Here is an 18052-nt window from a genome sequence, read left to right as displayed (position 1 = left end):
ATGTGCCCGTCCATTCTCAGAGAGGATTCATGTGTCAGTCAAGAAACAGGGTAGGGGCCAGCAACACGGCTCAGTGTGTATCAGTGCTTGTTACATTTTTTTTTTTTTTAAGAGTAAATTTTTGTCTCTATCTCAAGGTTGGCCTCTGTGGCAGTCATTGCCAGATTAGCCATGACTATAAGAATTTTCCCCACGTGTTTGGAGAACAAAACAAAACAGATACAGTAAAATGTAAAACAAGTTAAGTTTGCCTATTCATGTCAGATATTCTATGGATGAATAGGTGGTGTTCAAAACCCTCAGAGACCTACAGAAGATGTCATTAAAGGATGTTTTATTATTTGAAGGATTTTGGGTATGTCACCTCCGGACATCACCTCCACTTCTACCTCAGAGAAGATGATGAACATCAGAGCCTCCTTATGTTTGCTTCAAATCGGGCAGGCGGCAAGGAGGCAAAATCGTTCCTTGATTCAACCACTGACAAAATGCTGTCCACCATGGACAAACATGGACAAAGAAAATGGACAAAATGAAGGAAATATCCTTCATTCGATGAGGAATTCAAATCTGAGTCATGTTGCCATGGAAAGCTAATCTTTGACTTGTGTTTATGAAGTACTCAGTTCCACAGACATGTTTACCTCTCTTGAGGGAACAGCAGCTCCTGACAAGAAGAAATATGATTTCAGCCAAAATCCCAGGTCTCTATGCTCATTAAAAAAATGATTCAGCCCGACATGGTGGGGCACGCCTTTAATCCCAGCACTTGGGAGGCAGAGGCAGGCAGATTTCTGAGTTCGAGGCCAGCTTGGTCTACAAAGTGAGATCCAGGACAGCCAGGGCTACACAGAGAAACCCTGTCTCGAAAAAGTAAAAAACAAAACAAAACAAAACAAAAAAATAAAAACAAAAAAAAAACAAAAAGAAAAAGAGTAGATTCAATAATCTACCTCTTTCCCCAATTATTTCTATATTATTCCTATCTCTTCCTTTCTTTCTTTTCAACCCTTTTCTCCCTCCATAAGAAAGAAGTGATAGAGAAAAGAAAAGGAAACAGAGAAGTCCCTGAGTCTAATTTTCTATACATTGTTTTCTCCTTAATCAAGACCATTGAATAACTTGCAGTCAACCCCTGTAAATAACAATAACCATCCATAACCCACTGAATGAACATAAAACCATCTACCCCACCTTTTGTGAAATGGGCTGTCATTCTTTTAAACCTCTTCCTACTGATTTTGGATATAGTTTTTCCTTCTTGGGGCCCCAGAAAAAATTGGTTCTTTTGCTCTGAAACACATAAACTCTCACAAGTAATATATGTTTTTCCATTAACATATGTATTGAATGTCTAGTGTGCATAGAGCAGTTAAAGGTGATTCTTTGTTCTTTGTTTGAGCAAGTAAAAGACATCTGACTTCATAAAGTTAGTTTGGATTGTATAACTGAACTATAATATAAATCTCCATCCAAACCATGTGAAAGGATGGCATGTAATAATATGTTAGGAGGACTTTGTAGCCAACAATATTTATTAGCTCTTGTCTTAGGGTTTTTACTGCTGTGAACATACATCATGAGCAAAGCAACTCTTATAAACACAATATTTAATTGTGGCTGGCTTACAAGTTCAGAGGTTCAGTCCATTATCATCAAGGAGGGAGCATGGCAGCATCCAGGCAGGCATGGGACAGGAGGAGCTGAGAGTTCTACTTCTTCACCTGAAGGTTGCTAGAAGACTGGCTTCTAGGCAGCTAGGAGGAGGGTTTTAAATCCTATGCCCACAGTGACACACTTTCTCCAACAAGGCCACACCTTCTCCAGCAAGGCCACACCTCCAAATAGTGACACTCCCTGGGCCAAGCACATTCAAACCACTACAGCTACATATAGATTTTTAAGTCTCAGCCAGTCTCTGAGATGTTCCATGTAGAAGCAACAAGGTACATATTATCTGCCTTGTTGATCTTGCTAATTTCTTTCTTCCTGTCTATAGTCAAGATCTTCAGGAGTCTCTCCCTGTCATATCAGATTTTTTTTCCTTTTTTTTTTTAATTAGGTATTTTCCTCAATTACATTTCCAATGTTATCCAAAAAGTCCCCAATACACTCCCCCACCAGTCCCCCACCCACCCACCCCCACCCCTTGGCCCTGGCATTCCCCTGTACTGGGGCATATAAAGCTGGCAAGTCCAATGGGCCTCTCTTTCCAGTGATGGCCGACTAGGCCATCTTTTGATACAAATGCAGCTAGAGTCAAGAGCTCTGGGGTACTGGTTAGTTCATAATAATGTTCCACCTATGGGGTTGCAGTTCACTTTAGCTCCTTGGGTACTTTCTCTAGCTTCTCCATTGGGGGCCCTGTGATCCATCCAATAGCTGAGTGTGAGCATCCACTTCTGTGTTTGCTAGGCCCCGGCATTGTCTCACAAGAGACAGCTATATCTGGGTCCTTTCAGCAAAATCTTGCTAGTGTATGCAATGGTGTCAGCGTTTGGAAGCTGATTATGGGATGGATCCCTGGATATGGCAGTCTTTAGATGGTCCATCCTTTCTACACAGCTCCAAACTTTATCTCTGTAACTCTTTCCATGGGTGTTTTGTTCCCAATTCCAAGAAGGGGCACAGTGTCCACACTTTGGTCTTCGTTCTTGAGTTTCATGCGTTTAACAAATTGTATCTTATATCTTGGGTATCCTAAGTTTTTGGGCTAATATCCACTTATCAGTGAGTACATATTGTGTGAGTTCCTTTGTGAATATGTTACCTCACTCAGGATGATGCCCTCCAGATCCATCCATTTGCCTAGGAATTTCATAAATTCATTCCTTTTAATAGCTGAGTAGTACTCCATTGTGTAAATGTACCACATTTTCTGTATCCATTCCTCTGTTGAGGGGCATCTGGGTTCTTTCCAGCTTCTGGCTATTATAAATAAGGCTGCTATGAACATAGTGGAACATGTGTCCTTCTTACCGGTTGGAACATCTTCTGGATATATGCCCAGGAGAGGTATTGCTGGATCCTCTGGTAGTATTATGTCCAATTTTCTGAGGAACCGCCAAACTGATTTCCAGAGTGGTTGTACCAGCTTGCAATCCCACCAACAATGAAGGAATGTTCCTCTTTCTCCACATCCTCGCCAGCATCTGCTGTCACCTGAATTTTTGATCTTAGCCATTCTGACTGGTGTGAGGTGGAATCTCAGGGTTGTTTTGAGTTGCATTTCCCTGATGATTAAGGATGTTGAACATTTTTTCAGGTGCTTCTCTGCCATTCGGTATTCCTCAGGTGAGAATTCTATGTTCAGTTCTGAGCCCCATTTTTTAACGGGGTTATTTGATTTTCTGGAGTCCACCTTCTTGAGTTCTTTATATATATTGGATATTAGTTCCCTATCTGATTTAGGATAGGTAAAGATCCTTTCCCAATCTGTTGGTGGTCTTTTTGTCTTATTGACGGTGTCTTTTGCCTTGCAGAAGCTTTGCAACTTTATGAGGTCCCATTTATCTATTCTCGATCTTACAGCACAAACCTTTGCTGTTCTATTCAGGAATTTTTCCCCTGTACCCATATCTTCGAGGCTTTTCCCTACTTTCTCCTCTATAAGTTTCAGTGTCTCTGGTTTTATGTGGAGTTCCTTAATCCACTTAGATTTGACCTTGGTACAAGGACATAGGAATGGATCAATTCGCATTCTTCTACATGATAACCGCCAGTTGTGCCAGCACCATTTGTTGAAAATGCTGTCTTTTTTCCACTGGATGGTTTTTGCTCCCTTGTCAAAGATCAAGTGACCATAGGTATGTGGGTTGATCTCAGGGTCTTCAATTCTGTTCCATTGGTCTACTTGTCTGTCGTTATACCAGTACCATGCAGTTTTTATCACAATTGCTCTGTAGTAAAGCTTTAGGTCAGGCATGGTGATTCCACCAGAGGTTCTTTTATCCTTGAGAAGAGTTTTTGCTATCCTAGGTTTTTTGTTGTTCCAGATGAATTTGCAGATTGCCCTTTCTAATTCCTTGAAGAATTGAGTTGGAATTTTGATGGGGATTGCATTGAATCTGTAGATTGCTTTTGGTAAGATAGCCATTTTTACAATGTTGATCCTGCCAATCTATGAGCATGGGAGGTTTTTCCATCTTCTGAGATCTTCTTTAATTTCTTTCTTCAGGGACTTGAAGTTCTTGTCATACAGATCTTTCACTTCCTTAGTTAGAGTCACGCAAAGGTATTTTATATTGTTTGTGACTATTGAGAAGGGTGTTGTTTCCCTAATTTCCTTCTCTGCCTGTTTATCCTTTGTGTACAGAAAGGCCATTGACTTGCTTGAGTTAATTTTATATCCAGCTACTTCACCGAAGCTGTTTATCAGGCTTAGGAGTTCTCTGGTGGAATTTTTAGGGTCACTTATATATACTATCATATCATCTGCAAAAAGTGATATTTTGACTTCATCTTTTCCAATTTGTATCCCTTTGATCTCCTTTTGTTGTCGAATTGCTCTGGCTAGGACTTCAAGTACAATGTTGAATAGGTATGGAGAAAGTGGACAGCCTTGTCTAGTCCCTGATTTTAGTGGGATTTCTTCCAGCTTCTCACCATTTACTTTGATGTTGGCTACTGGTTTGCTGTATATTGCTTTTATCATGGTCAGGTATGGGCCTTGAATTCCTGATCTTTCCAAGACTTTTATCATGAAGGGGTGTTGGATTTTGTCAAATGCTTTTTCAGCATCTAATGAGATGATCATGTGGTTTTTGTCTTTGAGTTTGTTTATATAATGGATTACATTGATGGATTTTCGTATATTGAACCATCCTTGCATTCCTGGGATGAAACCTACTTGGTCAGGATGGATGATTGTTTTGATGTGTTCTTGAATTCAGTTAGCGAGAATTTTATTGAGGATTTTTGCATCAATATTCATAAGGGAAATTGGTCTGAAGTTCTCTATCTTTGTTGGGTCTTTATGTGGTTTAGGTATCAGAGTAATTGTGGCTTCATAGAATGAGTTGGGTAGAGTACCTTCTGATTCTATTTTGTGGAATAGTTTGTGAAGAACTGGGATTAGATCTTCTTTGAAGGTTTGATAGAACTCTGCACTAAACCCATCTGGTCCTGGGCTTTTTTTGGTTGGGAGACTATTAATGACTGCTTCTATTTCTTTAGGGGATATGGGACTGTTTAGATCATTAACCTGATCTTGATTTAACTTTGGTACCTGGTATATGTCTAGAAAAGTGTCCATTTCATCCAGGTTCTCCAGTTTTGTTGAGTATAGCCTTTTGTAGAAGGATCTGATGGTGTTTTGGATTTCTTCAGGAACTGTTGTTATGTCTCCCTTTTCATTTCTAATTTTGTTAATTAGAATACTTTCCCTATGCCCTCTAGTGAGTCTGGCTAAGGGTTTATCTATCTTGTTGATTTTCTCAAAGAACCAGCTCCTTGATTGGTTGATTCTTTGAATAGTTCTTCTTGTTTCCACTTGGTTGATTTCACCCCCGAGTTTGATTATTTCCTGCCGTCTACTCCTCTTGGCTGAATTTGCTTCTTTTCGTTCTAGAGCTTTTAGGTGTGTTGTCAAGCTGCTAATGTGTGCTCTCTCTAGTTTCCTTTTGGAGGCACTCAGAGCTATGAGTTTTCCTCTTAGAAATGCTTTCAATGTGTCCCATAAGTTTGGGTATGTTGTGGCTTCATTTTCATTAAACTCCAGAAAGTTATTAATTTCTTTCTTTATTCCTTCCTTGACCAAGGTATCATTGAGAAGAGTGTTGTTTAGTTTCCACGTGTGTGTTGGCTTTCTATTATTTATTTTGTTATTGAAGATCAGTCTTAGTCCATGGTGATCTGATAGGATGCATGGGACAATTTCAATATTTTTGTATATGTTGAGGCTTGTTTTGTGACCAATTATGTGGTCAATTTTGGAGAAGGTACCATGAGGTGCTGAGAAGAAGGTATATCCTTTTGTTTTAGGATAAAATGTTCTGTAGATATCTGTCAGATCCATTTGTTTCATAACCTCTGTTAGTTTCACTGTGTCTCTGTTTAGTTTCTGCTTCAATGATCTGTCCATTGGTGAAAGTGGTGTGTTGAAGTCTCTCACTATTATTGTGTGAGGTGCAATGTGTGGTTTGAGCTTTACTAAAGTATCTTTAATGAATGTAGCTGCCCTTGTATTTGGAGCATAGATATTCAGAATTGATAGTTCCTCTTGGAGGATTTTACCTTTGATGAGAATGAAGTGCCCTTCCTTGCCTTTTTTGATGACTTTGGGTTGGAAGTCAATCTTATCAGATATTAGAATGGCTACTCCAGCTCGTTTCTTCCTACCATTTGCTTGGAAAATTGTTTTCCAGCCTTTCATTCTGAGGTAGTGTCTATCTTTTTCTCTGAGATGAGTTTCATGTAAGCAGCAAAATGTTGAGTCCTGTTTGTGTAGCCAGTCTGTTAGTCTATGTCTTTTTATTGGGGAGTTGAGTCCATTGATATTAAGAGATATTAGGGAGAAGTAATTGTTGCTTCCTTTTATTTTTGTTGTTAGAGTTGGTGTTCTGTTCTTGTGGCTGTCTTCTTTTAGGTTTGTTGAGGGATTACCTTCTTGCTTTTTTTAGGACATGGTTTCCGTCCTTGTATTGGTTTTTTTCTGTTATTATCCTTTGAAGGGCTGGATTCGTGGAAAGATAATGTGTGGATTTGGTTTTGTCGTGGAATACTTTGGCTTCTCCATCTATGGTAATTGAGAGTTTGGCTGGGTATAGTAGCCTGGGCTGGAAATTGTGTTCTCTCAATTTCTGTATAACATCTGTCCAGGCCCTTCTGGCTTTCATAGTCTCTGGTGAAAAATCTGGTGTAATTCTGATAGGCTTGCCTTTATATGTTACTTGACCTTTTTCCCTTACTGCTTTTAGTATTCTATCTTTATTTAGTGCATTTGTTGTTCTGATTATTATGTGTGGGAAGGAATTTCTTTTCTGGTCCAGTCTATTTGGAGTTCTGTAAGCTTCTTGTATGTTCATGGGCATCTCTTTCTTTAGGTTTGGGAAGTTTTCTTCTATAATTTTGTTGAAGATGTTTGCTGGTCCTTTGAGTTGAAAATCTTCATTCTCATCTACTCCTATTATCCGTAGGTTTGGTCTTCTCATTTTGTCCTGGATTTCCTGGATGTTTTGAGTTAGGATCTTTTTGGATTTTGTATTTTCTTTGATTGTCGTGCGGATGTTCTCTATGGAGTCTTCTGTACCTGAGATTCTCTCTTCCATCTCTTGTATTCTGTTGCTGATGCTCGCATCTATGGTTCCAGATTTCTTTCCTAGGGTTTCTATCTCCTGCGTTGCCTCAATTTGGGTTTTCTTCATTGTCTCTACTTCCCTTTTTAGATCTTGGATGGTTTTATTCAATTCCATCACCTGTTTGGTCTGGTTTTCTTGCAATTCTCTTAGGGATTTTTGTGCTTCCTCTTTAATGTCTTCTACCTGTTTAGCAGTGTTCTCCTGCAATTCTTTAAGGGATTTTTGTGCTTCCTCTTTAATGTCTTCTACCTGTTTAGCAGTGTTCTCCTGTATTTCTTTAAGTGTGTTATTAAAGTCCTTCTTGATGTCCTCTACCATCATCATGAGATATGCTTTTAGATCTGGGTCTAGCTTCTCCGGTGTTTTGGGGTGCCCTGGACTGGGCGAAGTGGGAGTGCTGGGTTCTGATGACGGTGATTGGTCTTGGTTTCTGTTAGTAAGATTATTATGTTTACCTTTCGCCATCTGGTAATCTCTGGGGTTAGTTGTTATCGTTGTCACTGTTTAAAGATTGGAGCAGACGCTGTGTTCCACTCACCAGAAGTCTTAAGATCCTGTGGCGGGTGTCATGGGTAGCTGGCGGGTGTCAGCTGACCCTGCCCCAGCTACCCTGGTGCTGGTCAGACCGGAAGAGGCTTGTGGCCCTACTCAGGCCGGTTTTCTGCCTCCCCAACCAAAGCAGTCTCAGGTCCCGCGCGATTGGACTGGAGCAGAAGCTGTGTTCCCCTCACCAGAAGTCTCAAGATCCTGTGGGGGGTGTCGTGGGTAGCTGGCGGGTGTCAGTCGACCCCGGGCCCCAGCCACCCCCCATATCAGATTTTTATCAATTTGGATGAATTCCATAGTTTTTCTTCTCCTGTAGAAACATATATAAAGCCTTTCCCCTAGCTAATAATTTCCTTCCCTCTATTCAGATATAACGACATTCTTTATATATATAAGCCGATTAATCTCAGCAGGCTTTTCCATAGTCCAATGTTTCTTAGCAGCTGTTGTTTTTTGTTCATTAGCATCAAGACATTTAAAGCCAATAATGCACTGTGTAATCTATCTCTGGGAATCTTTGTTTCCCATTTCTGTTTGTTAAGCATCTCTTTTAAAGTACAATTGGATCTCTCTATAACTGCTTGTCCTGCAGAAAACTGAGGCACACCCATAGTTAGCTTTATATTATAATATGCAAAAGTTGTTCCATTTTCCAGAGACATATGCTATAGCATTGTCAGTCATGATTTGTATAGATATCTCCATAATTGCTAGAGATGCTAATTAATTATATTGGCAGAATCAGCCTTTTCAGAACACAAAGCAGTTGCTCATTAAAATACTGAATATGTGTCTATAGTATGATAAGCATATTACAGTTTAAAATACTGAATATGTGTCTATAGTATGACAAACACATTACAGTTTAAAATTAAAATACTGAATATGTGTCTATAGTATGACAAACACATTACAGTTTAAAATACTGAATATGTGTCTATAGTATGACAAACACATTACAGTTTAAAATACTGAATATGTGTCTATAGTATGACAAACACATTACAGTTTAAAATACTGAATATGTGTCTATAGTATGACAAACACATTACAGTTTAAAATACTGAATATGTGTCTATAGTATGACAAACACATTACAGTTTAAAATACTGAATATGTGTCTATAGTATGACAAACACATTACAGTTTAAAATACTGAATATGTGTCTATAGTATGACAAACACATTACAGTTTAAAATACTGAATATGTGTCTATAGTATGACAAACACATTACAGTTTAAAATACTGAATATGTGTCTATAGTATGACAAACACATTACAGTTTAAAATACTGAATATGTGTCTTTAGTATGACAAACACATTACAGTTTAAAATACTGAATATGTGTCTATAGTATGACAAACATATTACAGTTTAAAATACTGAATATGTGTCTATAGTATGATAAACATATTACAGTTTACCAAACTCTATAAAAGGAAACACACCCAATTGCCAAGTTTCATTTCTTTTTTTATTAGATATTTTCTTCATTTACATTTCAAATGCTATCCCGAAAGTCCCCTCTACCATCCCCCCTGTCCTGCTCCCCAACCCACCCACTAACACTTCTTGGCCCTGGCATTCCCCTGTATTGGGGCATATGATCTTCGCAGGACCAAGGGCCTCTCCTCCCATTGATGGCCAACTAGGCCATCCTCTGCTACATATGCAGCTAGAGACACAGTTCTGGGGGGTACTGGTTAGTTCATATTGTTGTTCCTCCTTGGGTACTTACTCTAGTTGATTACACTGGTGATCTCTTCAAATTTTAGCTTTGTATCTCAGATCTAGGAAAGCCACCACGGTGAAAGCTGTAGTGCAAACAGGACAGCATCTGCTGTCACTGATCCTGCAGTCTCTTGTTCTTTGAAGCACTCGCAAGGCCAACGAAACAGTAAGGCAGCACAAGATCAGTCCACCAGCGATCCCAGGTCGGTCGAACCACAGTTCTTTGAAGGAAGTCCGCTCCTGCATCTTAGGGATGGGTTTTCTGCTGCTGTCATGCTGATACTGGTTTCCTTGTCCTGAGGCTTTGCTCTTGGGAGGAGAGAGGACTTCATGCAGTCCCCGGTACTTGCACATGTCTTCGTGACAACATTCTAAAGTGGGCATGGCAGGGCCAGAGTGGTTTGGGGCCTGTTTGTCTCGGCAGATGTCTGTGCTGTGCTTGCATGTAAGTCCAGACAGCCGTGGATGAGTGGGGAAATGGTGTCCTGAGGATCAAGATGTCTGGAGAAGCAAGCACTAAGCTCAGACTTACACATGTAACCTGTTGCCACACAGCGAGCATCATCACAGTAGCATCTGATCTCTCCTTTGGTGAGCAGCACAGCTATGGCACAGAGCTCCAGCTGCAGCCAGATGAAGAAGTATCTGGAGTGGCATCCATTGACGTTTCGCGCTCCCTTCGAACCCGGAGCCAGGCGCGGCTGCACTACGATCCCCGGGGCGCGCCGCACTTGAGCCCGGGCGCTGTCAGTGTCTGAGCGAGAGCCTGAGCATTGAGCGGAACTAAGACTACCGAGGACCCATTCCGGGTCCTTCGCGCTCTCAGGCGGTAGTCCTCTTGCTCTGCCAGCCAGTGCAAAAGACAGGAACAGGAGAGGGGAATTGGAGCCGGGCGGGGGTAAATAGAGCCAGGGACGGCTCTATGCCCCACCTCCACTCTCCGATTGGCCGACGCCTCTAGCCCTGGGGCCCAGAAGCAGGGGGCGGGGCCAGAGGCGGGCTAAGGCCTGGGTGGGGCACTGTCCACTCCCCCTAACGGACGCCTGCGCGAGCAGCAGAGGTGTGCTGCAGAGCCAAGCTTCTAGGTAGGTTCCAAGTTGTGAGACCCTCACTGCTCAGTCTCTGGTCAGAGGCCTCCAGCACGTGGCTTCGCTTTTGTCCCACCTGAAACCCCACCACCACCACCACGGACCAATGGGCTTGGGGTCTGCCCGCGCGCGTGGCCGACGAGAAGTAGGGTGCACATAGTCAAGAAGGGGCTGCTGGCTCTCTGCTGGCTCTCTGCTGGCTCCCTAGGGCTCATCCATCCTGAGCTGGCCGCCTTGTGACCAGTGTGTGTGTGTACATGCAGCACAGAGCACATTTTAAGGACAGAGAACTACCTGAAAGACTTCCATGTGCTTCCTACTGTTTGAACTCAGGTCATCTGTATGCTGGCAAATGCCTTTTCCACTGAAACATTTTCCCGCCCACCTATATTTATCACGTAAAGAAATTTCTTTATTTTAAAATTTATATGTATATGTTGGCTTAAATTTTTAAAAGCCTAATTTAATAATGTTTTTTAAATGTTTTAACCTCCTCTGTAGCCCACCTCCATCATAGGTAGTAGAGAAGAAATGTTATTAGGATATAGGGGAAGTGGACCTGTTTAGAAATTGTTCTTTGGAGCAAATCTAATCTGCTTTGTCAGGAAATCAGCAGTTTAGTTTGCAGGAATCAGAAGTGGCAGCTTGATCCACTTGCAAAATACTTTACAAATATACCGGTATTCTAGATCAGTGGTGCTGGGTTAGTAAACACAAATTGGCAGCAGTGACACAGCCTACTATAAACAGGACTCCACTGAATAGGCACAAGTCAGGAGAAGCAATTAGGACCAGCAGGGACAACAGGAAAAGTTCTTAGCACTCAACAAAGTGAAGATCAGCAAAGACAAAGACCCAAGACGAAGAAGTGTTGCAAAGCTAGCTATGCGAGCCCACCGTCACTGTCTATTGAGTCCTGTATATACTCTCTCAAAATATCAAATGTCTTCCCATGGGTCGTGCTTCACCACACGAGTCTGTCTTAGTAAAACCCTAAGTGAGTCTGTATCAGCTGACATCACTCTGTCAATCAGCCCAAGTCCTCAGAAGAGGCAAGAAGCCTCCAGAACCTCACGAGAAGTTCTTTGGCAAGTTTTTTCCTATGAATTACCACAAATGGAACTCAGCGACACAATGTAAGGCGAACGAATACAAGTGTGTCCTTAGTGAAAAATCTTTTATCACTTGTCTTTTCACGTATTTGCTTTAGCAAAACATCCTTTCACCTGTGTCTGCCTTAGCAAAATATCCTTTCACCTGTGTCTACTTCAGAAAAACATCCTTGGACATAACTGACTTTACAAGACCCCCAAAGTTTCCACTCCCTATGTGGGTATGACTGTGTGAGTATGCCCATGTGTGGTGAGGGGGAGGATTTCAGATCCACTGGAGCTGGGGTTACAGGTGAGTGTAAGCACATTGATGTGGATGCTAAGGACTGAATTCTGGTCTTCTTCAAGAGCAGAAAGTACTCTTAGTCACTGAGCCATCTCTCTAGACCCCTGTTTTACATTTAGTATAACATTGAGAAAATATCAGACGTTAAGTGTTGTAAATGTATAGTATCATATTCAGGGTATGTGACACCAAGACACTAAATGTTCCCTAAGCAACTTTGCCACATATTATGGAAGAAAAGAAATAATGTGCTTATGGTTTTATGTGAGACAGTTATATCATGCTAGGCAGAATTATGACTTTGCTATTGTTCTCATTTGGGAATTAAGCATGACATAAAGTCGGGTGAGTGGGTATCAATTTGACAAGGGGCAGGTTTCTAACAGTTAATATTGGGTGTCAACTTGATTGGATATGGAATCAACATTTTTTTAAAGGCAAGAAGCTAGGCATACCTGTGAGGAATTTTCTTGACTGGATTATTTGAAGAGGGAAGACACATTGTTAATGTTGACAGCCCCTTCTAGTGGCATCCCAGATATAAGGAAGCAGAAAGAAGGACAGTGGGAAGACCGTTCAGTGGTCAAGAGTACTGCCTGTCTTCCAAATGATCTAAGTTCTGTTCCCACATCCCACATCACTGCTCACAACCATTTATAATTCCAGTTCCAGAGGGATCTGACACCAGTGGCTTTTGTGGGAACCAGACACATACACATCCTTTAGTGAGTTTTAATTCCAAGTTGTGGTTACTATGTTTTCCAGTTTGATGGGGAGAAGGTTTGTATAATCTAAGTCCAATGGGCAGTCCTTGGTTCATAGCCCCAAAGTTAATGTTATGATTCATAGTCATATGCATCTGACCCAACTTCCCATCTCAACTGATCAGGGAGAAGAAAGGTCTACATGGCAATTAACCAAGGTTGAAAGTACTTCCCAAAACACACAGCACAGTAAAGGCTTGACTCACTTAAAATCTAGCACCGCCCAATTAATCATGGCGTTCCCAGAAGCAAATTAGATTGGGTTTCAACTATGTTTTTGCTTGATCTCTATAAGCAGAGGAACTTCAGAGAAGGGAAAAAAAAATTACATTGAATTACAGTAAAGTTACACTGAATTAATTCAATAGAGAATCAAGGTCCTCTCAATGAATTTTCAATCTTGAGTCAGTTACAGACATAGATCCCCTCAGATGAGAGGAAGGCCAGGCCCCCTTGAGGCAGAACCTCCTACAATACCAGAAAGTTTATAGTTTTTATGAGGGCAACATCACATTGGAGAAAAGTAGGCGATCAGACTTCCTCTCACCCAGGAGACACTGCCTCTGAATTGACATTGATTTCAGATGGTTGCAGGTAGGACTGTGCCCAGAGTCAAAGAAGAGGCTTATGAGAGTCAGGCCATTGATAGAGTTTTAGCCACAGTCTGACTCACACTGGGTCCAGTGGCTCTCTATAGATATCCTATGGTTATTTTCCCAGCCCCAGAATGCATAGTTGGGATAGATACATTTAGATGTTGGCAGAATCCCCTCATTGGCAGCCTGATCTATGGTTGGAAAGGCCAAATGCCAGTGAATAGAGCTGTCCCTGTCAGGGAAAATACTAAGTCAAAAGCAGTGTGCAAAGCCCAGAGGATTACAGAAGTTTGTGCCACCATTTGAGTACTCAGAAGATGCAAGGTAATGGTTCCCACCACACCTCCTACAGGCCTGTGCAAAAGACACAGACAACATAGAGGAAGACCGCTGTTTACCACAAACTTAATTAAGCATGGCCTTTAATTGCCACTGCTGTACCAGATGTGGCTTCTTTCTCTCAGTAGAAAAGCATAATCCTGGCACTGGGTATGAAAACATTGATCTAGCAAGTGCTTTTTTTTTTTCTTGGTACTTTTTTACTTTAAGGGTTTGTAGTGGCTGGGTTTGAATGTCAACTTGACACAGGCTGGAGTTATCACAGAGAAAGGAGCTTCAGTTGGGGAAGTGCCTCCCCGAGATCCAGCTGTGGGGCATTTTCTCAATTAGTGATCAAGGTGAGAGGCCTTGTGGGTGGTACCATTTCTGGGCTGGTAGTCTTGGGTTCTATAAGAAAGCAAGCTGAGAAAGCCAGGAAAAGCAAGCCAGTAAGTAACATCCCTCATGCATGGCCTCTGCATCAGCTCCTGATTCCTGACCTGCTTGAGTTCCAGTCCTGACTTCCTTTGGTGATGAACAGCAGTGTGGAAGAGTAAGCTGAATAAATCCTTTCTTCCCCAACTTGCTTCCTGGTCAACTTGTTTGTGCAGGCATAGCAACCCTAAGACAGGGTTCACTAAATCTCTAGGCTACTAATGTCCTTAGTGTGCAAACATCTCGATCACTAGTATCTTCCCCGGTGCTTGCAGTGGTCCATTTTATTGAAGATATTAGAACTATTGGACCAAGAGAGCAGGGAGTAGACCTCACTTTGGACTTCTTGATAAAGTATGTGTCTACCAGATGATGGGAAAGAACCTGGAAAAAAAATGCAAGAATTTTTTACATCAGTGAAATTTCTTGGAGCACAGTGGTGTGGGCAGAGAGAAGTATTTCTTAGAAGATGAATGATAAGTTGTTACATTTGGCATTTCCCACCACCTAGAAATAAAAGCATGCTGCCTACTGGCTCTATTTGGATTTGGAGCCAGTCTGTTCTCAAGTTGGTTGTGTTACTCCTGCATATACTTCAAGTGTCTCAAAAGACTACTTGTTTTGGACAGTTTCTTGGAATAAGAGAAGGCTTTTTCACAGGTCGTGGTTGCTGTGCAGGCTGCTAGGCCAATTGTGCTGCATGACTAGCACACCTGATGGTACTTGAGGTATCAGTGGCACATAGGGATGCTTTCTGAAGCTTTTGGCAGGTCCCTGAAAGTGAATCCCAATGAAGGCTTTTGGAATTTTGGCGGTAGGAAAAAGATCCTTCTGTAATCTGTTGTTCTCCCTTTGAGGAATAGGTCTTGACCTGCTATTGTGACTTTGTTAGTGGAAACTGAGCACTTGACAATGATCTACAAATTATCATGTGATATGAACTATAAACCATTAGCTGGGTGCTACTTGACCCAACAAACTCTATCTTTGCATATTCAAGGCAGCAATATATATTATATATATGATTGGATCTCAGCAGGTTCTTGGGAAACAATGAAGTTACATGAAGAAGTTGACCACAGCGTGTGGACTACTGTTAATGCCTCTGTCTCCAAAGGGTGTACCTTAGGCCTTGTTGGATATGCTCTATGATTGGTTGACCAAGAAACAGAAGACTAAGATCTGCTTTAGAGATCATTCTGTATGCTGTGCAGGGTCTACCCAGAAGTGGATATCTGTAGCATCACTATCTCATTCTGGAGCAGATATGAAGGACAGTGGGGAAGGGAAATTTTCACAGTGGGCAGCACTTTGGGAAGGATATCTGGCCATGATCATGCAATTTGCTTGAACTAAAAATGATCAGATGTGGTATTATATACTGATGTTTATATACAGTTACAGGCAATGATTTGTCTGGATAGTCAGAGACTTGGACATATGATTGTAAAATTGGAGTGAACAACATTTAGGGAAGGAGTGCTGCAGACCCTCTGGGTTCCTTTGTCTTCGTGGAACCAGTCTCTGGGGCAGGTGGGCAAGGTGGGTGACAGAGAGACCAACATGTGAGATTGTGTAGAATCTGAATGTCTTTTGTCAGGTCGAGCATCAAACTTTTTATACCGAAGAAATAACAAGAAACTAGGCAAAATACAATACACCAAGTTACAGTGCTGCAATACAAAAGGAATGTATACATCAAAAGAAGGCAGGGACCAGGCTGCTGCCACAAAGAAGGGAGCCAGGTGTAAACTAGTCTATTGTTAAACCCACCACCAGGGGTTCCGCACTAGCAGACCTTTTCATGAATACTGCAATACCCCAACCCACCTATTCTACAGAAGAATATACCAACTTGCTTCTAACATGAAGCTTGCTCTTCCTAGCTGTAGAGAAGATCTCTGTCTCAGTGGGATTCCCTAGCTCTATTATGGTATTCCCTTGTTTGGGTGAGATTTGCTACTGTCCTTAGTAAATATTTTGCAGGCCAGCTCTGATCTACTGGCTCTGTCTTTTGTAATGCTTACTTAGTTACTGAATAGGTAACTTCCTTACTGCATTTCTGCTGGATTCCAAGCTCCTCAACTTCTGGGATCTTGGAACACTGGGGAGACTTAACTATATCAGAATTTAATCTTTAAAAGCAATTATAATAAAATATTAAAAGAGAGCTCATAGTTCCATACACCAGACTAACGCAGGAATAGGGTATGAGTATGGGTAAATGAGAACGCCAAAGCACCAGGAGGTGAGTTTTCATGAAACTCTTCCCCATGAGTGCTTCTAGACTTTTCAGCCTGTCAAGCAGACTTGACTGGAGTGCATGGCAAAGGAGGATTTGGTGAGACCACCAAAATATGAAGATATTTGTGTCTTGTATAGTTGCTCACCAAACCTAACATCAGCAGAGAATTTTAATAGCCAAATATATAGATTGTTCTGTGAGTGCTAATTCATCTCCTACTCCTTCTCTATTATTGGCTGATGGGGCACATGAACATACTTGCCATGGTGGCACAGATGGGAAGTGCACATGGGTTCAACAGCATGGACTCCTTTTTACCAAGACTGTAACTCTGTGTTCCTGATATCATGACATGCTGCAGTATGACCTGCCAGAAGCTAGGTGATAGGTGGACTGCATCAGTTCACTTCTATAGTAAAGAATGGCAGTGATTTGTTCCCATCAGAAGAGATACTTCTCCTGATGATGGATTTGCCTTTCCTGAAGGTCAATGATTCAGACAAAGTACAATTTTTTGGATTAATAAGTGCTTCTATAGTATTCCACAAAGTGTTTCTGAACAAAGAACTCACTTCATGTATATATCTATATATCTATATCATCTATATCTATGTCTAGAAGTATGATGATGAGGGCATTAGTTACACGTCTGTTGCTGTGATAAAATACCATGGGCAAAAGTAACTTAAAAGAGTGAAAGTTTATTTTTACTTACGGTTGCAGAGAGCTACATCCATAATGGCAGGGTTGGCATGGTATCAGACAGGCATGGCAGGAGGAACAGAGAGCTGCGAGTTCACATCTCAATCAAACACAGGGAGCAGAGAGAAACAGGAAGTTGGGTAAGGCTGTAAGACCTCAAATACCAGCCTTGAGATGTACTTCCTTCAGTAAGGCTGTACCTAGGCATTCCATGATCTCCCCAAACTGCACCACCAGCTGTTGGTCGTTGTCAAATGCACAAACCTGGAGGAACATTTCTGACTCAAACCACCATGTTCTCCATCAGCTTGAAGCAACTGACTTGAATAAATGGTAGGATGGCTTTTATCAAGGCATAGATACAGTGCAGGAAAATGAATAGGAACAGAAACTATATTGAGGTAACTGAACCTCAGCTCTCCCTCAATGTGGATCCTGTCTTCCAACCTCTCTCTATATACATTTATGTGAAAGTAACTGTGTAGGCCCCAGGAAAGTAGAAAGGATTGCATGATAGAGGGGAAAACAGAATCTTTAGTGGAAGTAGAATGTCTGTGATATGAAACTGTAATGGGGAATGCTGGGAGTGGAGAGGTGTGTGGAGGTGTGGCCAGGACACAGAAGAGAGGAGTCAACCCAAACAAAGGATGCTTGAAAACACCACACGGAAGGATGAGTCGTGATAGGGGAACAAACATAAAACAAACAGTTTAAATAGACGAACCTCCAGTAGGTACAAAAAGCTGTTAAGTAACCCTGAGTCCTGGGTTGTTTAATAAAATCCTGTGTCAGGCATGAGATTCTTCCCTATGGGTTGTTGGTCAGGGAGTCTCACAGGAGGGGGCAAGACCTGCCTCTGCTACTGTTTGCTCACCAGGACTAGGTAGCAAAACCAGATTGCTAAAGATGCCCCATCTTTTGATCACAA

At 41.6% G+C, this 18052-nt stretch overlaps 1 pseudogene; it reads right to left on the bottom strand.

Annotated features, from left to right (window-relative positions):
* Nucleotides 1-9461: 9461 nt before the first annotated feature.
* On the bottom strand, nt 9462-13063 carry LOC147005827 (BMP and activin membrane-bound inhibitor homolog pseudogene; annotated as a pseudogene).
* Between the last annotated feature and the right edge of the window lie 4989 nt (nt 13064-18052).

The sequence above is a fragment of the Mus caroli genome, unplaced genomic scaffold, assembly GCF_978045245.1.
Source record: "Mus caroli unplaced genomic scaffold, Mus_caroli_1 scaffold_2, whole genome shotgun sequence".
In the NCBI taxonomy this organism is placed as follows: domain Eukaryota; kingdom Metazoa; phylum Chordata; class Mammalia; order Rodentia; family Muridae; genus Mus; species Mus caroli.
This window is presented reverse-complemented; position numbering and strand designations above follow the sequence as displayed.